This window comes from Petaurus breviceps, unplaced genomic scaffold, assembly GCF_028583685.1.
Source record: "Petaurus breviceps papuanus isolate PSGF00001 unplaced genomic scaffold, PetGlider_PUasm1.0 551, whole genome shotgun sequence".
Lineage (NCBI taxonomy): Eukaryota > Metazoa > Chordata > Mammalia > Diprotodontia > Petauridae > Petaurus > Petaurus breviceps.
In genome coordinates, this window is record NW_027186372.1 from 23,627,561 (window position 1) to 23,649,468 (window position 21,908).

At 40.7% G+C, this 21,908-nt stretch overlaps 1 long non-coding RNA gene across 1 annotated transcript in view; it reads right to left on the reverse strand.

Annotated features, from left to right (window-relative positions):
* The window catches only part of LOC138172712 (uncharacterized), a 39,809-nt gene extending 19,289 nt beyond the window's left edge, over positions 1–20,520 (reverse strand). The window contains exon 1 of the long non-coding RNA XR_011171231.1: positions 20,190–20,520. This is a non-coding gene — a long non-coding RNA (uncharacterized lncRNA). The remainder of the gene's footprint in view (positions 1–20,189) is intronic.
* Between the last annotated feature and the right edge of the window lie 1,388 nt (positions 20,521–21,908).

Below are 21,908 nucleotides of genomic sequence, written 5' to 3' on the forward strand. Positions count from 1 at the left end.
GAGAGAGAGAGAGAGAGAGAGAGAGAGAGAGAGAGAGAGAGTAGTTCGAGTTGGAATGACCTTTGTCATCTCATATCTCTTGAGGTCCCCTCTGGCTCTCTGAGAGCTGTGATTGTATGTGAAGGGAGTGTTGTAAAAGGAAGACAGTCTGGCCCTCCTTTCCATTCTGAATCCTATTTCGTTTGATCTGCTGACCCTTTCTGGAAACACTTTAGGGCTTTTCTACAGATGTAATTTATTTCTCCCAAGAGAAATGCTATGAGAGGTAGCTATACCCCTAAGGAGCAAGGGAAAAATGGGGATGAATAAGTTGCAAAGAACAAATTGATCAGAGTAAAAACATAAAATTCAGGCAATAGCAGTTACTACTACACATAAAGTCCAGCATTTAAATCTGTGCTGTCTTGTGGGTTTTCTCTAATTATTTTGTGGGAGGGAATCATGTCTCTCCAGAGCCTGGTTCAGTGAACTGAATTCAAATGCAGCCTCACAGCTGGGTGACCCTGGGTGGGTCACTAAACCTCTTTCTACCTGTTTTCTCACGGTAAGAATGGTTAAAATAGTACCTCCTAAGGTTGTGGTGAAGCTCAAATGAGATGTTTGTAAATTGCTTCCTTCCCCATTAGATTGGAAGCTCCTTCTGAGAGGAGAACAAGGATTATGTCTCTTTTAGCTCTCCTAAGAGCCAGCTCAGGGCTAGGCACACAGCAGGTGCTCAGTACATGAAAGTTCAAAGGAAATCAAATCATTCTCCAGAACTCTTCCCTCTCTCTGGTGCAACTCCTAAAGCCTGGATCTTTATCTCCTTTCCTGCAGTTGTTATCTTAATTTCAATTGTGTTTTGATAGCAAAAAAATAAAGTGAAAATGAATAGCATTTTATTCATTTCATCTACATAGAATAACATAATCTCAGCACTTCCCCTGCCCCTCAGCATGATTCCCAGGGCCATGTTTTTTGTTGAGGTGCTAATATTCCATAGGATTAGACCAAATGAATTGATTGACAAATGGAAATGTTAGAACTGGACAGGACTTAGAGACCTTCTAGTACAACTCACTTACTTTACAGCAGAGGAAACTGAGGTACATGAAGGTTAAACAGTTTGCCTCAGGTTATAAGAGTAGAAATTTAGATCTAGAAGAGGCCTTAGTTCCTTGAGAGCAGGAACTAGTTGATTCTAGTTTTTATATCTTCAGCACCTAGCACAGAACCAGCCACCTAGTAGGTGTTTAATAATGGCTTATTAATTGATTTAACCCTTGTTAAAGATGAGGAAACCTGAGGCCCAGAGAGGCACCCTGACTTGTGCAAGGACAGAAGCAGTATTTGAACCCAGGGACTCCAAAGTCAGTACTATTTTCTGCGTGGAACCACACTATTTCTATCACGCAGTGAGTAGAATGACTCCCCGTTGTCTGTAATTTTGCTAACACCACTGACATCTTCTATTTCATCCAGTTGACATATAGAGACTTCCTTGGACTGGTATGAATTTTAGTTGGTCACTCTCCATCTGCATTCTAGTGATCTCCTGAGAACCAATACCCTGGGGCATATGGCACTTACTCCTGTCCTTCTCCTCTCCTTCTTCTTACTTTTCTTCCTCCTTCTCTTCCCCCTCTTGTACAGTTGGTGGAGTTTGCTTTTTAGGAGCTCTCTTTGGTTACCACAGGCTGCCAGTAGAGTCAAGATGGAAAGTGCCTGGAAGATATCCTGATTCCTCCTCTGGGAAAAGAAGACGGTCTCTTACTGTTGGAGTGGAGCCCAGTGACAACACAAGAGAAAGGACTGGGGCTGAGTTTTTTATTGTTCTTATTGCTTTATGCCCCAGGTTAGGACTCCAGAGCTCACACTCTGGTAACACCACAGCAAGGGTGAGGTTTCCCACCAGCAGGCCTCTCCTGGGTAACTTTAGTGTCAGCCTCTTTCTTGGCAGCTGTCCTGGCCTCCCACTGCTTCTCCACATTCCTTCTTTGTGTCTGGGTCACAGTTCTTCTCAGGAAGAACAGGCCAAGGGGACACCCTCAGCATGCTGGGGTAAAACTATGTCTTTCCTGGAATACAGAAAGATGTTTTGCTGGGGTCTTGGGAACGACTGTCCTCCTCACACCCTGTCTACGTAGAATCCAGGCCTACAGGCCCTGAATACAAAAATGTTTGCAAAAGGTTTGTCTGTCTCACAGGGTAGAAGTATGGTGCTTATGTGCGAATTAATGGCTTCAGCCCACCTTCAGGCCCTATGTCTTCCACCTTCTTTGGAAGATAAACATATGAATGAATGAATGAATGAATAGAATTTATTCAGCTCTTACTATATGACAAGCACTATGGTAACATAGTTTACCTTAGGTAGGGAAGAGAAAAACTAGAGTCTTGAGAATTGATAAATGAGGAAAGTGATAGATCACTTGAGAGTGCTGTGGACAGAGAACCAGATATAGCATCATATGAATGGCATTCATATCCCAGTTTTGACACAATCTGTGTGACTCCACCCCCCTCCCAAGGGGGACTCAGGCTTCTGTTTGGGCCTCAATTTCCTCGTCAAAAGAAAGGGTTGGACCAGATAACCTCTGAGGTCCTTTTTAATTCCAAATCTATGATTCTATGAAATCATGAAAAAGAAGAGTCCTAAACGTCCATTTGGTCACTAAGAGATATGCTGTTCCCTTTGTTTATTAACAATGTTAAACAAATATCTCCGTTCCATTATGGTATACAGAGATGACTTGTCTGCATTGTAGTCTCTCCCCTGCAGCAGACATTCAGTACTTCAAGAATCCAGTTTCATCTGTGGGGATGCTCTTTGTACCAATGCATATGGTACCTTCTTCACGCCTTATAATGAATCACTATGGCCAAAAACATCTGTTATCCAATGGCTAAGGTTCTGTAGCCTTTCTAATCTCAGCCAGGCAACCTAAGGGATATTGCTGGGATCGTAACAAAGACTTGGATGAATCTGCTACGGTCAGGTAGACTCTATCAGGGCTTTTGTTCTATTGGCACAGCAATAGAAAATCCAGGATCACCTTTGTGTCATGATAAGAAGAGGACTTAGCATTAGTCTCTGGATAATCTCCTCCAATGATTTATATATGTGTGTGTATACACACACACACACACACACACACACATATATATCCTAAAACGACTTCGAACCATAAGAAAGGGGCAAGATGAGGGAGTTCACCTGAGCTGTGACTGTGGAGGGTAGGATTGGGGTCCTAATACACCCTCAGTTTTTCTTTACTGCTGAAGACCTGGCTACTCCTGGGAGTGAAGGGGAGAGAAGTAAGGCACCAGAGGCTTGCAGTATCTTCTGAGGCGAGAAAGTGTGGTTTGAGATGAGGCTACTATCAGTTTCAAGAAGAATTAATTGGGTCACATGCCCTGGGACATACAGTTGGCATGCTCTAGATTTTGGTGGCCTTAGTCAACATTCTGATAGCCAAACCTTAATTATGGCTCTGGGCTTAGGCATCTATTGGAAGAATTTTTAATCCCAAGATATTTGTATTTCTGGAGAAGGAAATGGCAAACTACTCCAGTATCTTTGTCAAGAAAACCCTAAATGGGGTCACAAAAAGTTTATGTCAGACATGACAGAAACAACTGAATAACAAATTTTCATTTCATACAATGATCACCTCAACTATTTTAATTTATTGAATGATTTTAGATTTAATTTTAACTTTTTCCCAGTGAAGTATATATTCAATGCTATTTTTACTATGATATGAAGTAAGGTCATGTATAGTATATGATTTCTTGGTCATTAAGGTTTCTCTGTCCTCTCCTCCAAAACAAACAAAAATAAAAACAAACCTTTCTCCTTACCCCAAAACACACACACACACACACAGACACAGACACACACACACAGACACACACACCCCTACTAAGTGTTGTCTAAATGTTCTTTTCCAGGTTCCAAAGGCTAGAAATTCAAGCACTCTTGGAAGAAGGAACACATTGATTTCAATTCCTTTACCCTAAGGAGGACATGGCAAACTGAAGCTACTTTTCTAAGATGAGTCTGGATAGGAAGAGGGAAGAAAGAAAGGACAAACAAACCCATCCCTTGGTTGGGATGAGGTGTTGGAGTGGTAAGGAGGAATTATCACAAAGGAGGAAGAGGAGCAAGGAAAGGACAGTCAAAGAAGTAACTTTGTCTATGCCCCAATTTTACCAAGGTTGACCTTGGTAATAAGACTGCTGATTCAAGCCATCAGTTGAACATTAGCTATAAGTAAAAGTTCACAATTTATATTTTCCAAAGATCTTGACTTAGAAATCTATACTTTATCATCCTAAAGCAAAATTGCAAATGGCTACCAACCTACCCAGAATCCTAGAATTTCAGAGTTTCTATAGAAAATGCTTTCATTTCTATAATGTGATACATATTGACAGAAGATAGTAACACAATATTCAAATGAAGCTGTGATATTAATTTGAATCTTTGCTCCAAATAATGCAGTTCATAGTCCCCTCAATATCTGAATGCTAGGTTGTGTCCTTTCCCATGTTTGCCATACCCAGTGCTCTGAAGAACTTCTTTGTTTTCTCCTGACATCCTGAACCTATCAAAGGATGTCTACCTGCCATCCCTGGCCCTCATCACATGTCAAGACTATCTTCTGTTTTCTATCCTATATTTCCCTGATGATATCTTTCTTCTGTTCCTTGACATTCTTCATTTGTTACACACCATTACCTGAGAATAACATGCTAGCAGATTATACAAGACTAGTTCTGAATATCAGCCATGTGGTTAGAATAGGATGCAAATGGACATCAAGAGACTTGGCTCTACTCTTAAGTAATGATATGGCTTTAGGCAAGTTGCTTCACATTCCTGGGCCTCCTTTCCTCCTCCGCAAAATGAAAGGGTTGGAATGGATTGGTCTCTAAGGTCCCTACCAGCTTCCAAAATTCTATGACTCTTTTAATTTATTCTGGCATGTACCCATTACTATCCAGGTAACTGTGGCAGGAAGCCATTATCAAAGGATGATGTGTAGACCTCAAAAGGAATGAAAATGGCACCTGCTGTGAGTAATAGGGAAATGTCCAAGGAACAGACAAGAGATACCCATTAGCATTCAGTTTTATAGAGTTATTAGCCCCATCTATAACTGGAAATGTGTTTACTGTTTCAGATTTTGTTGGCACAAAAGAGTAACAAATCTTATTCTCCATGTTGAAAGTCAGTTAATGTTTCTAAATTACGTTTCAGATCACATGGCTTCTCAGCCAAGAGGCATAAAGGAACAAGGACAGGTTCTCATAATTACTAGTCTGTCATTATGGCAACACCTGGAATGAGGACATGTTGGTTGGGCTGAAGACTGATCGACCCCCAAGGCCTAGAAGTACTATAAGCACAGCTTCCTACAGAGCCCTTTCTCTACTCCCCACTGAGCCCCTCCACATCTTCTGCTAAAATGGGGTTACTGTAAAGGCCCAGGTAATACTGAATGCTGCTGCCTGCCAATTAAATAGCACATTACAAGCTGTTTATCCAACAAACACCCTCCAAGGCAGTCAAGCTCCATTGCCCATGTGTTACAAACAGGGATACAGAGAGAGTACACAATGGGGAATTGCTTCAGGCGGGCTTGAGATCAGAATGGAAAAATTCCTAACCTCAGATGTTTGCTAAATCCATAGAATTAGAACAGAATTTTCCAGACCTAGAAGGACCATAGAGGTCAACTATTCAAATTTTTTAATTTTACAGAAGAAAAAAATGGAGACCACAGAGAGAAAGGTTACAGAATGAATTAGTGGCAAAACTAGCAATAAAGTCCATGTCTCCTGACTCCTACCCTATGGCTCTTTGCGGTTATACAATTATCTCTCCAATATGATCCAATGAAGCCTTACTAAAAGCCTACTATGTGAAAGTACTAGGAATGCAAAAACAAGCAAACAAAAAATCAAAGCCCAATCTCTGCCATTAAAAAGCTAATATTTTATGTGGGGATAGATCATTGTAAAATGCCTAGTACAGTGCCGGGTATATAGTGGGTACAAATAAATGCTTATTCCCTTCCTTTATTCCTTTATTTATTTATTCCTTTATTCCCTTCCTTTAAGCATATGTGACAATTTAAGGAAGAGGGAGAAGGAATGATGACTAATAGTTTGAATGATATCAAAAAGTGACATGTGAGTTGAGCTGTGAAGGCAACTAGGAATTCCAAGAGGCAGAGGTGATTAGGGAGCATTTTCTAGGAATGGGGTTAACCTATGTGATGAGATAGAGTTGGAAATTGAATAGAAAGTTCAGGGAACAATAAGTGGGCCAGTTTGGTTAGACTGTATATAGTGGAGTAGCTAGGTGACAAAGTGAATAGAGCACCAGCCCTGGCATCAGGAGGACCTGAGTTCAAATCCAGCTTCAGACACTTACTAGCTGTGTAACCCTTGGCAAGTCACTTAACGATGATTGCCTTCAAAAAGAAAAAACAGGGGTGGCTAGGTGGCACAGTGAGTAAAGCACTGGCTCCGGAGTCAGGAGGACCCAAGTTGGGTTCTGACCTCAGACACTTAACACCCACACAAAAAAACTAGCTGTGTAACCTTGGGCAAGTTACTTAACCCCAGTTGCCCTCCAAATGGCAAAAAAAAAAACCAGAAAAAAGAAAAAAGAAATGTAGTTAGACTATAGAGAATATTAAGGGGAATAAAGTTGGTCAGGTAGACAGGAGCCAGATTATGAAAGGCTATAAATGCTACACTTAGTACTTCATATTTTTCTCCTGGAGGCAATAGAAAGCCGCTGAAGTATCTTTTGTTGTGGAGAAATATGATCATACTAGAGTTTGAGGAACATTATTTTAGTAGCTGTATAAAAGGTGTCTTGGCAAGACAAAAGGCTGGTAGTCAGGAATCCAATTAGGAGGCTATTGGAGGACACATAATTAGAAGGGAAGTAGGATGGCAACTATGTAAGTGAAGAGAAAAGGACGGGTATGAGATGTGGCAGAACTGAGCAGTGCTTGACAACTGATTACACAGAGATGAAGGACAATGGAAAGTTGAGCAGGTCTCAAAGGTTGCAAATCTAGCTGACTAGAAGGATGATGGAGCCTTCAGCTGAAATTGGGAATCTCCAAGGAAAGAATTTCTTCTAAACCTCTTCCCTCATCCTGTCGCATTCTTTAAGATCACACACCATCGAGTTCACTCCTTACCAATCAACAGTACCATTAAGCCCAGGGCCCTAACAACTTTTGACTTAGATAACCTTGATCTGGTCTATTTTCAGTAAAAGAGAAGTCAGAGTAAGGCACGTCTATCTCATAGGCAAGTACAATATGTATTTGTAATGATGATGAGACATCAGTAGAAGCTTGTACTTTCTGGACTGTACAATAAGAGAAAGGTCTGATCCACCATTAAATGTTATGATGGAAACTGCTCCTGCATTCCAAGAAGGTACAATTCATTCAGTCTTTTCTAATGAAGTCATTTACCACTCCCCAACCCTTTCTTTTTTTTCTTTCTACCTCTAGAAACACTCAGGCTATGTCTACACAATTCCAAATAGTCAAATGGAATTTTAAAAATAAAGTAAGGTCAATTATCTGAATTTGATAAACATATCCAGCTTCACTGCATTCTTAAAGTTTCTATATGTGTATTTGGTGTCATCATAGACACCAATGGTGGCAGGCTCTCATGTGGTTCTAGACAAGCAGGGATTTCATAAAACAGACAATCACAAAGTCCCACATCTTCCACTGCAAGGCAGCATCTACTGTTAACACTGGCTGCCTGAAGGCCAGAACCAGGACTTCATTATCATTCCTTCCTGGTGCTTTCAAGGCCTCGGGGAAATAAAATTAAATCATTCCTTTCCATAAAATTATTAGGGATTCCATCAGCCAGGTGATTGGAACAGCCCATAATTCTTTGACCGTAGTCTTTTACATTCTGAGAGTTCCATAGCCATCTTAAATTTCCAATTCTGTTTTCTCACTGGACAGTCTAAATTCCATGATGCTTCAGGATGAAGTAGGCACACTAAATAACAACTATTTACTTATTATCAAACCCAAGCATTGTATTTTAAAGCAAGTTAAGTACTTTCCATTTGGCTAAAGTGATTTCTTCCACTTATGACTCCCTATCCTAACCTCAGCCTCAGTCTCTTTAAAGTTTTACATTATAGTAATAGCTGCCATTTACGTAACACATAAGGGTTTGGAAAGCATTTTTTATATATATTAGCTCACTCAAGCCTGACAAGAACAGGTATTACCATTTTCACTTTACAGAGGAGGAAGCTAGGGCCCAGATAAAAATGACATGCCTCAGGTCACAGAGGCAATAAGTGGCAAAGCTACTGGGATTGGAATTTACATCCTTTAACTCCAAGCCCTCTGCATTTTCCGCTCTATAACTGTCAGACAAAGAGGAACCAATCAGTGAAGGTTGGGCTAGGCAAAAGAATTTCATGGCTTTAGAGGAAGTTTCCTAGCTCATGATTCTGAGTCTATAGAGGAGGATAAGTAGACAAGGAAAGTGGAGGAGCTGCATTTAGATACTGTCTTCTATTTTCTTATGAAGGTAATTCCCTTCCTTTAAAAAAAACCCTTGCAGGAAAAATTCTCTTAAAGTGAATACTATTATCATTCATTTAAATAAGAAAAAAATTTTATGTGTTCTTGAGTCCCTAAATTATCATCCATTTATTTTTTTAAACAAATCCCATTAAAACAGACATATTTAATTCATTAGTAAGAGGAAGACTTCTGGACTCTGACCTGTGGACTAGCCACCTTTTCTAACTCTTGCTCAAACTAAATTGATTTCTACCTTTATCAATCCATGGATTTAATTTTTTTCTTTTGTCTCTTTCTTAGTTAGGTAACTCCCTTTTACCCATTGGCATCCTAGATGCCAAATACAGACCACAAGAAGCCAAACTACTGCCCCACCCCATCCCAAAGTAGTCCTCCTGCATGAATCTGGAGGTAACCCTACAAGAAGCTCAGAGCTACCATCCCAACCCAAAACAACCCCACCCTCCCCTGCTTCCTGTGCTGGCATGGAAAGCAGGAGGGGGAGGGCTGCTTCTAGACAGCCCAGGCTGCCATCCCTGGGAGCTTATCCATCCCTACTCCCCTTGCCAGACTGACCCCAGCAGTCACAACTCAGCCCTGGTAGTCTACTGTTGGTCACTTAGGAGTGGCTTGGGATGGGGTGGGCAGGCTGGGAAGGAGCTGATCATCACTGCCAGGGGATCATCAATCAAATTATTTCTTTTTTTCTCTTATTAGATGAAAACTAAGTCATGTAGCCATTCATACAACTGTGAATATCACTGTAGGGTTACTCTTGTCCATGTTCACTCATTTGATCATAAGGAGGTGGAAATCCACATCTGTTCTTGTAAATGCAAATAAATATCTTCTCTGGTGAAGTAGGGGTATTAAATGAAACCCCTTACGAAGTTGAATTTTAGTAATCCAAATGGGTGTGTTCTAGGTTATGACTAGATTATAATGGTAGAAGAGGCTCTGTAAGTTTGACATTTTGCTACTAATCCTGCATCATTTGATTGGTCCCATTCCTTAGATGAAGAGCTAAAAGAGAAATGAGAGAATACTCAAAATTGTGTCATTGTGCTCCAATGTACACCCTTTTCAGAGTACAGTGAATTCACGGAGAACAGCTTCCAAACTGCACAGCCGTGATCACCACCATCCCACAAAATATTATTACTTAAGGCTCTCTGGACAAGCTGTTCTGCTTGACCCATTTTAGTCTAGTCCAATCCTTCTGCTTTCACTGCCCCCTCCAGACCTATTCACCTACTAAAATCACATTCATTCATTCATTCTTTCATTCGTTCATCTGAAGATATGTTCAAGGCATTGAGTGGAGTGCTAAGCATGTCTTTGGGGTCTCCCACATAGGTGTCTCTGTGTTAAGTGATCTGGCTATGCACCAAAGCCCCATTACACTTATATTTATAGCCTGACATAGTTACAAAGCTCTGTACATGTGTTAGCTTATCTGATCTTCACAACAAAATATTATTATCTCCCCTATCCCAGAGGTGACTAGTTGGTGCAGTGGATAGAGCACTGGACCTGAAGTCAGAAAGACCTGAGCTCAAATCTTTTCCTAGACACTGATTGCCTATGTGGCCCTGGGCAAGTCATTTAACTTCTGTTTGCCTTAGTTTCCTTATCTGAAAAATGGGGATAATAATAGCACCTACCTCCCAGGGTTGTTTTGAAGACTGAAATCAAATAAGATAGTAATTGAAAAGCACTTAACACAGGACCAGCACATAGTGTATGCCAAAGCAAGAGCTTGTCCCTAGACCTTCAGAGGATGAGGGAATCCTCACTGTATAAACGTTAACTGCTATTATTAGTTGTGTGACCCTGGGCAAGTCACTTAGCCTCTGCTGTCTCAATTTCTTTAATCAAATCATGAAGATAAGAGTAGCACTTACCTCACAAGGTTGTCGTGAGAATCAGAAGAGACAATATTTGTAAAGCACTTAGCCTAGGGCCTGGCACTGAGCGTGTGCTTAATAAGACCTTCTTTGTGTCTTTCTTTCCTTTCTTCTTTTCTTCCCTCTTTTCTTCCTTCTTTTCCCTTCTTCCTGCCTACTTTATACAAGGAAAAACTGAAACTCAGATTTGCCCAAGATCATACAATGAGGGATCAGAAGAAATGAAATGGAGCCCAGGTCTTCCTAACTGCAAATCTTGTTCTTCCCTTTACAGCTGGGATTGAATGAATTTAAAAACAAACAAACAAACAAACATTTATTAGGCTATTACTATGTACAAAGCACTGGGATACCAAGAGAAAAGTAAGGCCACTTCTGTTTTCGATGAACCCACATTCTAGTAGGAGACGTCACACAAAGGAGGTTTTAGTTTCAAGTCAGATGGAAAGGTCCGGTGGTCTTTAGAATGCAACAGCAAGCCAGATGGAAATATATCTTCTTTAACGTCACTTCCATTCATAAAAACATATCAATTCTAATCAATCCATTGGACAGTGCATAGGATTTGGTATTGAGAATTATTTTTTCTGGGTCTTCTGACTCTGCTGCAGAGGCAATCGTCAGGTTGCATCTCCATGAGGGTTGCTTCTCTAGATAATCGTTGGGGGATACTGGAAGCAGGGTCAATGGTATGGAGGTGGAGCAGGGATGCTGGTGCTCTGGGCTCTTGGGTTTATCTGCCTATCAGTAGTGATTGGTCAGTAAATTGATAGAGGTGGTAGGGGGGATGGAGGGTCCCTTCTCCAAAGAGGTTGTTCCCCTTCATGATAATGCAGAGGTTGTGCTAGAAGCAGAGTCAATGGTATGGGATGAGGGTCTACTTTTTCTAGGGTTGTTTTTTTTTTTTACTTATTTGAACTGCTAAATAGTCTAGAAAGGAACTAAGGAGTAATCCTTGGCAACAGTGGGCCAGGAGTTGAGCCCAGAGTGATACTTAGGAACATGTGGGACCCAGAGGTATATATACATGTATATATATATATATATATATATATATACATACATACATACATATATATATATATATGGTAGGAATACCCAGCATCACAGAATTTCAAAACTGGAAGGAACTTCAGCAACCATCTCTTCTGGGGTAAGGAACCTGCGGCCTCGGGGCCACATGTGGCCTTCTAGGTCCTCAAGTATGGCCCTTTGATTGAATCCATACTTCAAAGAACAAACACAGAACCCAGATTTGTTCTGTGAAGTTTGGATTCAGTCAAAGGACCACACTTGAGGACCTAGAGGGCCATGTATGGCCTCAAGGCCACAGCTTTCCCACCCCTGATTAACAAATTCTTCCCACAAAAAAAAAAAAAAATCCTATGACAGCATAACTACAAATGGTCATCCAACCCTTGCCCAAAGACTTTTTGAACTTTTTGAAATTGAACCTAATCTGTCCCGAAGCAGTCATCTCACTTCAAATTCTTGGACACCTATCATGTTACCCCCTGAGATCTTCTCTTCTCTAGTCCACAGACAGCATGGTCAAGCTACTTTGCCATCCCAGTTTCCTTCTTCTAGACCTTCTTTATCTTATCAATGACAAAGCTGGCACAGTGGGTAGAGTACCAGACTGGGGGCTAGGAAGACCTGGGTTTAAATCCAGCCTCTTACATTTACTAGCTGTGTAATCTTGGGCTATTACATTTCTGCTCACTCCACCATCTTGAAGAGATACTCAAGAAAGTCTCTGGTAGCTTCTTAAGCAGTCTCCCTGCTTCCAGTCTTCTTCTTTTCCATTCTGTCAGTCAGACTGACTATCCTAAAGTACAGTTCTAATTACTTCATTCTTCTGTTGAAGAACCTTCAATGACTCCCCACTGCCTCTTGGAAAAAATACATCCTTGTGACGTGTGAAACCCTTTACAATCAGTCAGTCATTCAGTCAGTAAACATTTCCAGACTTATTTCACATTACACCCTTACACACCGTCTGAACTCCAGCTAAACTGCCCTTATTTCTATTCCTCATATACATTAATTAGTAGATATGGTGCATAAGTATTTCTTGCCTCCGGGCCTTTGCGCAGGCTGTGCCTGGAGTACTTTTCACTTCCTTGTTTTGTAATCCCTGGATCCCTTAAAGGCTCAACCTAAGTGCCACCTAAATTAAGACTTTTTCTGATCTCCCCCGTTGTCAGTTTTTCCCTGCTCCCTCAAATTACTACATATATATAGTACAGATTTTTACTCATCTGTGCACACACTGTATCCCCTCACTATCCCTGCCTCCATAGTGTAATAGAAGCTGAAATTGAATTTTCTTTTTTTTTATCTTTGTATCCCCAATGACACTGTGATTTGCACATATCCAATGTTTAATAAATGCTTCTTGAATTAAACTGAATGGAATTTAATTGAAAAAAAGGCAAAAGACATCTGAAGGATGTATGTAAAAGTAGAAAGGGATCATGGGATAATCTAGTTTACCTTAGTAGTAGTAGCTAGGGTTACAGGTATGTTTTACACACACACACACACACACACACACACACACACTCACGCACGCACACTTTATGCGTGTGCATGCATGTTATGTATATATGCATGTGTATATGTACATGCATATATTTTCATATGTGTGTAAATACACATGCATGTGCGCGCACACACACACCTCTGGTTTTATTTAGCACTAGATAGAAGAACCCCTTCTTTCTCCATTGTTCCATCCCTATAGCAAGAACCCTCCTCCCAAGCAGAGGTCTAAGGACCAGCTCCTGCTTTGCTGTATTTTAGGGACAGTTTTGTCTGGGAAAGTAAATCAAGTCTGTGAACTCAGAAACATTGAGAAAGACTGGAAAGGAAATGGGTTTAGTGCTCCCCCTGCAGAGACAGTTTCTTTTTTCATCTTCCAGGCTTCCTCAGGAGAGGAATTCACCCTAAAAGACATCACTGAGGTCATGAGTTTTCCTGTTGTCAACCCAAATTTATGGTATAGCGTCAGCTTTCACAGAGCAGCCCTTCAGCTCCTACACTCTGCCCTTTTCTGCCAGCAGCATCCTTCCACCCCCGCTCCCTGCAACATTACAGCAGCTTCTCATGGCCCCAGTTCTGGATTTGTGAGGGAGTGGTTTAGTCTCAAATTCTATGATTCTACCTATAAAGAGCTGGAATTTGTTCTAACAGACTGGAACCTGTCTAACCAGATGTCTTCTCCAAAGTAAGTCTCTGAGTTCCAGAGACTACACTGCTAGGTATACAGCAACCAATAAGCATTTATTAAATCCCTTCTATCTTCTAAGAACTGATCAAGGCACTAAGTATACAAAAACAAAAATTAAATTTAAGGAGCTTACATCTTAAGGGGGGAGATGTGCAAGCATATATGAAATAGGTATATACCAAATTAATGGAAGAGGAAGGTTGGGTGGGGGGGGGAAGGGCCAGGAAAGACTTCATTTAAAAGGTGCCCCATGTGCTGAGCTTTGAAAGAAACTAGGGATACTAAGAGGTAAAAGTGAGAAGGGTGTCCCTACATTTCAGGCATGGAAGGCAACCCGTCCAAAGGCATAAAAACAAGACATATGTCCTATGTGAAGAGCAGCCGTTAAGGTCAGTTTGACTAGACTGAAGCATGTGTGCAAAGGAGTAATGTATAGTAAGATAGAAAAGGGAGGTTGAAGCCAAGGTATGAGAAGTTTTCAATTCCAAACAGAGGAGTTTATGCTTGATCCTAGAAGTAATGGGATAATAAACCAGGATTTATTGAACAGAGGAATGGAATGTCCCATGCTTTATGGATGTCACTTTGGCAGTTGTGCAGAGGACAGACTGAGGAGAGGAGAGGGTGGAGGCAGGGAGATCATTCTGGAGGCTATTTCTAGTTCAGGAGAGAAATGATAGAAATGAACTAGGAAAATGGCTAGAAGTATTTGAATGTGAGAGATATGTCATTAAAGTTGGCAAGACTCAGCAACTGCTTGGATCTGAGGAATGGGGGAGAGGGAGGAGGTGAAGATGACTCCAAGGTTATAAACTGGGGAGCCTGGGTGCTGGAACCCTCAACAGTAACAGCAAAGTTCAATATAGGGATTGCTTTGGGAAGAAAGAGAGTTCTGCTCTGGTCGTGCTGAGTTTGAGATGCCTGTAGGACGTCCAGTGCAAGGAAGGAGACAAGTATTTATTATCTCCTATGGGCTATATACTTCACAAATATCTCATTTGATCCTCTTCACAACAACCCTGGGAAGGACAGGCTGTTATCATCCTCATTTCATACTTGAGGAAACTAAAGAGGTCAGAGGCTGTGACTTGCCTAGGGCTGCACAGATAATAAGTGTTGGAAGCTGGATTTCAACTCAAGTCTTCTTGACTTCAGGCCCAATACTCTATCCATTGTACCACTAAGTTACCTCTAGTTTAAAATGTTAAATAGGTAACTGGTGATGTGATACTGGAGCTTTGAAGAGAAAAATGAGGACTGGGTATATGATTCACATAGTCATCAGCACAGAAACAAGAATTTGATTCTTGGCAGCTGATGAGTCAACAAAAAAGGAAGACAATAGAGAAAAAAAAGAAAAGTCTAGAGACCCATCCTCATTTAGGTGCTGCGATGTATGTGATCATCCAACAAAGAAGACTGACAAAGAGAGATCAGAAAGGTAGGAGAAGAACTTAGAAAGGGCAGTGTCATAAAAACCCAGAAGGAAAGAGTCTCCAGGAGGACTGGCTGGTCAACAATGGTAAATGCTACAAAAAGGTTAAGAAGGATGAGGGAAAAGGTCATCAGACTTGGAAATTAAGAAAAAGCTGGTAACTTTGGAGAAAGAGGTTTCAGTCAAGTGACAGATGAGGTCGGCAGTCAGATTACAAAGGACTGAGAAGTGAAACAGAAGAAAGGAAGCAAAGGCAATGAGCACAGAGAGTTTTCCCCTTGGAGTTATGTTAAGAAAAAAAGGGAAAATAAGAAAAATTTCAGGAATGAATAGTCAGATAAGTGGAGTTTGTTGTTGTTTTGAGGATAAGGGAAACCTGGGTCCATCTATAGGCAATGGGTACAATATATAGAGTGAGAAGTTAAAAATAGAAAGACTGAGCTATCTCCCGAGTCTTTCTAATTTTTAACTTCTCACTCTATACCTCAGTGATGTCTTTTAGAGTGAATTCCTCTTCTGAGGAAGCCTGGAAGATGAAAAAGAAACTGCCTCCACCAGGGGAACACTAAACCCATTTCCTTTCCAGTCTTTCTCAATGTTTCTGAGTTCACGGACTTGATTTACTTCCCCAGACAAAGCTGTCCCTAAAATACAGCAAGGAGATGGTCTTTAGACCTCCACTTGGTAGGAGGGGAAGAGGGTTCTTACTGCAGGGATGGAACAATGGAGAAAGAAGGGTTTCTTCTATCTAGTGCTAAACAAGACCAGAGGGCTTTATGTGTATGCGCACGTATGTGTGTTTACATACATAAAAGTAGGGGTAGCTAGATGGCACAGTGATAAGCATTTATTAAATCCCTTCTATCTTCTAAGAACTGAGCGAGGCACTAAGGATACAAAAGCAAAAATTAAATTTAAAGAGCTTACATTTGGTCCTCACAATAATACTGGGAAGTAGGTATTATTACTTTTATTATTTTTCTAGGGGGGGAGGCAGGGCAATTAGAGTTAATTGACTTGCCCAAGGTCACACAGCTAGTAGTGTTAAGTTTCTGCTCAGGTGCTCCTGACTCCAGGGCCAGTGCTCTATTCACTGTACCACCTAGCTGCCCCTACTTTTATTATTATTACCTTCCTTTTATAGAGTATTAAATTTAGACAGACAAATAAAATTACTTTGCCCATAATGGCACAGTTAGTATTTGAGGCTACATTTGACCTCAGGACTTTCTGACTCCAGATGCACAGCTCTATCCACTCTACTACCAGCTGCTCCTGGGGGTCACCTGAAGGATAGGGTTGGATGACAAGAGGAATAAGAAAGAGGAATAAAAGCAAACTTCACTTACTCCATAATTTTTCCACTGATAAACCTATTTCTACTTTTCTACTTTTACTCACAAGAGCTTGGAAATTGCCACATTTTCTCAAGCCCACGGTCTATCCAATCTAATTTTCTCTAAAAATGGAGACAGGAAATGGTGAAATTTCCCCCATTCCCCAAGATTATGGGGAAATCTTGTCTTCCCTGGGATCAGAAAAAGTTAGAGATCTCTCCTTTGGAGAGAGATCCTGGTCTTTTTTTAGTAACCTTTATTGACTGTTCATCTGTAAGTTTATTTAACTTTCTACAAATATTTATTAAGTGTGTACTATGTGCAAAGGTAAATCAACTTATTTGTATTTTCCGTTCAGGGAAATGTGTTCCTGAAATTTACCACTTACTGGGCAAAGTAGGCATTAATATTATTTGTCTTTATTATACTCTTTTAGACTTTAAGAACCGAACCCTTATCCTTTTCAGATTTCAATAACATCCTCTCTTTGTTTTTATTTTCCCAGATAGATTCTTAACTATTTTTAGTCTCCCCTCCCTCAGATTCCAGTGTTATACAATTGCTTTCTCGTATGATTCCATCTCTGTTTTATTGATATGTCCCTTGTTTAGAGGGACCTCAGGGGTCAAGTCATGGAACCTTTAGAGTTTAAAGGGAACTTAGATGTCATGTAGTCCAACTACCCACAAAACGCAGACATGTATGCAACATTTGGACAGATGGTCATCTGATCATTCCCTCATTCATTCATTTATATGTAACACATGTAATGTAGCAACATCTGTGTTCCAAAGCATCCTTTAACTTACTTAAACAGATACAGCTCGAGATCATGGGGACCCTCAATGATGAATGACCTTACTGGTTGATTTGCCCTCATCGAAATAAAATCTGAAAACTAGACTAGAACTGACTCAGATCTAGGTTTTTCAGATTCCAAGTGAGGTGGCACAATGGATAGAGTGCTGGTCTTAGTCAGGAAGAGCTGAGTTCAAATATTCCTCAATTTCCTCATCTGTAAAAGAGGGATAATAATAGCTCCTGCCTTACAGGGTTATAATAAGGATCCAATTAGATAATCTTCTGTAAAGCACTTTGCCTAGTGATTGACACATAAATAAGCCCTTAAGAAATATCTGTTTCCTCCCTTCTGTCCAAGCATGATACTAAACCCAGGCTATGCACAGGACTGAAAAAATAAACATGAATTAGGGATGGAATAGAAGAGAAAAACAAAAAGCAGCCATAGCCCACATTTCTGGCGAGTAGTCCCCAGAGCTGTTCGCGGCTTGCCCCTCCATACCAGGACCATGTCAATAGCAAAGGCTTGGGCAATTTTTTTCAGTAACGGGGACAAAAGACTGGAAAATTCCTTGAAGGCAGCTCTCACATCCCTGATTAAAACCCAGACAGTTTCCATCCCTCTATGAAACCAAGATGACTCTTCTTTCTGTGAGGGGCCTCAGAGTTATCTGAGAACTCCTCAGTTACTGGGTACCAACATTATTATCTGGAATAAACGCACTTTGCCCAGGGACCACCCCCAGCTTGCTCTACTTCCTATAGCCCTTTGTCTCCTTCCACCAATCTCCACTTGCGTTGTGGGCACATAGTTACTTGGATTCCTGGAAAATGTAGTCTTTTCTTATTCAGGACAAATCTGTTACAACAGTAATACCCCCATTAAGAAATATGGGGTATTTCAAGAGCACACCTTGTTATCAAACATTTCATTATTAGAGATTCAGATAATATTGGTATAGGGTTGCATAGTGTACTGTGAATTCCCTGTCTACTGTGACTGGGGGCTGTGGGGATGTTCTCTTCCAAATGATATATGTAACACCTTCATAATAACAGTTCAGTTTACGTGTTGGGGGCAACATCTCAGCTCATAGGGTCTCCTTGGTTCCCTTCTCTTTGGCAGGAGAGTAGGCATGTGAACAACCAAAGGTTAGTAATCAGGAAAACATATTGTGGGACTGAAGAGTCAGAGGTCATAACAGCCATCTGAATCATTAGTCAGACAGATCAAACTAGCATCACAACAAAGCCCCAGGTATTATCTAAAGGAAAGATCTGGGGTTGCCTTGGTGGAGTAATATTGAAGTAAAGCACAAGGGGTAAAGTTTGACAATGGATTCATTTAATTCTCCACTCATTCACCAGGCAGATTTTCTTTCCCAGCTGTGCCAGCCCCACATCCTCCAGTTGCCCTCAATTCCTTCTGCTAGAAAACTCCTGCAGATCCTCTCATGGTTCTCCTTAGCAACAGCTACCTCTAATCAGAGTTGGGAACATAGTACCTTGTGAAGTATTTGATTGTTTTCTTGTTTTCTGCTCTTATCTTTTTTTTAAGTTTGTAGAAAGAGATCACAAGTCTCTTGGCATCTGGGTAACTATATGGGTAGAACTTTCACTTTAGATTTTCTTTGCGATTACACTTGGAAGCAAAAGGTACAGATCACATCTTATAGTACTCATTTAGGGTCCCAAACCCACATGGGTCAAATACATTTCTATTTCCTTTATCCAGGAAGGATCACTGAAAAATTAGCATTGATAATAATTAGGACACTGCATTTTCCACTTTTCCACATTTATTCTGTATTTTTATCAGCTTCAGCTTTCTTTCAGCCCCAGAAGGGCATGAAGTCTGTTGTCAGGGCTCCTGGAATATGGAGGTTAGCAACCAGCTCTCTAAGAAAAATACTGACACCCTTTTAAGTTTAATCAGCATTATTAACACTTTCTCCATCAGTTTCTTACACTTACACAACCAACAAAACAAAAAATCCAGTCCTGATTAGCATATGCTAATTCCCAAGGTGTAAATAAATGCTCACACAGATTTAATAATGTACTCTCTCTAGCTAGCTCCAGCGTACCCTTGCCTGGAGCCCTAGGTTAACTTGTGTGCCTCCTCAAGTAATCTCTATTTGAAAGAAAACCCAGGAAAGACTTCAGAAGCCCCTGATTCAGAAAGCTGTATATACTGGGTATAATCTGATTTCATCATAGTTCTCTCCATACTAGTATATAGTAGGTATAAAAGGTAGGGTTGGGAGAAATAGTAATCAGGGTACAAACATAAACACACACACTCATACACACATACACGCACACACAGCCTTTATTCTCACTCTCTACATTCATAGCAAATTCAAAACACACTTTCAGGACTTGCCAAGCTAGCATTCATGCTGGCAAGGACCACTTCTAGCCACTCACAAACATACAATCACTGCAAGTCAAAGTTTTCTACCCACTCTTAACATCACTGGAGTATACCAGTTTGGCACCTACACTACAGTGGCTGACTGCTACACAGTCAGCTCCCAGTCAGATCTCTCAACCAACAATCAACATAGACCATATGGACAGTCTATACTAGCACACAGATTTCCAGGCATCTGGATAACTGTATGGATAGAACTTTCTCTTTAGATTTTCTCTGCAATTACCCTTGGAAGCAAAAGGTACAGATCACATTTTAAGGTCCTCATTTAGGGTCCCAAACCCAGGGTGGGCTGCTAGCACAGGTTCTTTGATCTACTTTGCTAAAGGAAAGACAGTTTTAAAGGGGTTAACAATCTTACTTTAATTAACAGACAGATAAGTAGGAAGAAGTGAATCTAAGAAAGAATACAATAGACAAGGCTCCAACTGTCTAAACAGAATAAAACAGCCACTTACATGCCTACATACACCACCAGACCAGGAGAGCGCCAACAGCTGAGTAGTCTGGAAGGCTCTTAACAAACAGCTACTCAGATTTCCATCCAGGGAATCAAAAGGTCCTTCTCATGATCAAGTCCTCAAAGTAAAACACCAACTTTCAAGTATATACAGTTTCCAATTAATAGGCTTAGAGCCAGAAGGCATCACAAGGCTTGTGACTCAGTGCCTAATTAGCTTAGTACTAAAAGGTGTGAAAGCCTTCCTACAGGCAAGCCTCCCTATAAGCAAGCTCCTCCTTAGACAAGTTCCTCCCCCAATGGGCTTTATGTGACTCTCAATGTATCACAGCTGTGAAAGCAACAAGACATCTGTGCTTAAAATACCTGAGCACCTTTAGGTCTGGAAACATGGCTCATGTTCCGAGGGAAAAGGGGACAAATGTGGTCACATGGGCCTATTAATAGACAAGGAAGATCTTCCTATTCCATTAACATCACACCATACCATCCCTGAGCCAACTTCCTGGCATTCCTAAGAGCCCCACCCATTGTGGAAGTGCAGATATTTTCTTCTCTTTGAATCAGTGGTGGGAGAAAGGAATGGAATCTTCCACAAGAAGGTATGTTTATGGCTCCCTTTGTCCTTCTTAGCCCTCAAGTGCTCCAATCTCCTGACAGCCAAGATCTAACCAGGAAACCTGTTCTTCGGTCAAATGTCTGCATTGTCAAAGCTAGTCCAATGCTACTAAGTGTGAATTTCAGGGAAGAAGCTGGGCTACCTGACTGGATGAAAAGTTTAATTTTTTTTTCAATTTTCTTAAACAGTTATCTTTTGGTTACCTGTGATAATCAGGAATAACAATAATAACTTTCATTCATAGAGTGATAGAGAACTTTGCATATATGATTTCTTCTGATCTGCACAACAACCTTGAGAGTGGTAAGGAAATGTCCCCATTTTACAGAGGAGGAGACTGAGATCCTCAGGAGAAAAATAACTTGCTCAAATTCAGACAACCAGTAAGCAATGGAAACAAGACACAAGCTCAGGTTCTCTTCCCATTATACTATGCTGGCCCTTCATTAGAGGCTGGAAATCAAGCCTCTTTTACCCACCAAACCTTTTTATTGGAAACAAATGGCCAATCCATTTGAATTCTGTCTGGTGAATGTTACCTCCAGTTTACCTGAAAAAGCCAGAATAAAAGTGAGTTCTAGAAATGGAGTAATGATCAATTTACAGATCTGACAGGAACTGGATCAGCTGGTCCAAAGTCAGTTGGATGAAGACAACTCATAAAGGATTAGGCAAAGACAGAGTCAAATAGTTCAACAAAAACCCCAGTTCAAGGCAAAGGGAGTGGATTAGGTGGGAGTCAGGTCATGGTCAGCAGTCATAGGACCAAGAATGCCTCTATGTGAGGTCAGGCTCTCTGAAGTCATTTATCCTCAGTCAGTCCATGACTAGTTAGTCAGCTCCTATCTCTGGGGCAGAATTCTCACAGATCTAAAGGAACCTGATAGATACCAGACAGACTTAGAATGACCATTGCTACTTTGAATTAAAGAATTTCCTTTTGATACACTAGCCTCCAATAAATATTTGTGAAAACAATAATAACAGTAATAATAATATCTAAATAGTGTTACAAGGTTGGCAAAACACATATATACATACACATACATGTGTGTATACATATGTATGTGTATATATACATATATGTATGTGTGTGTA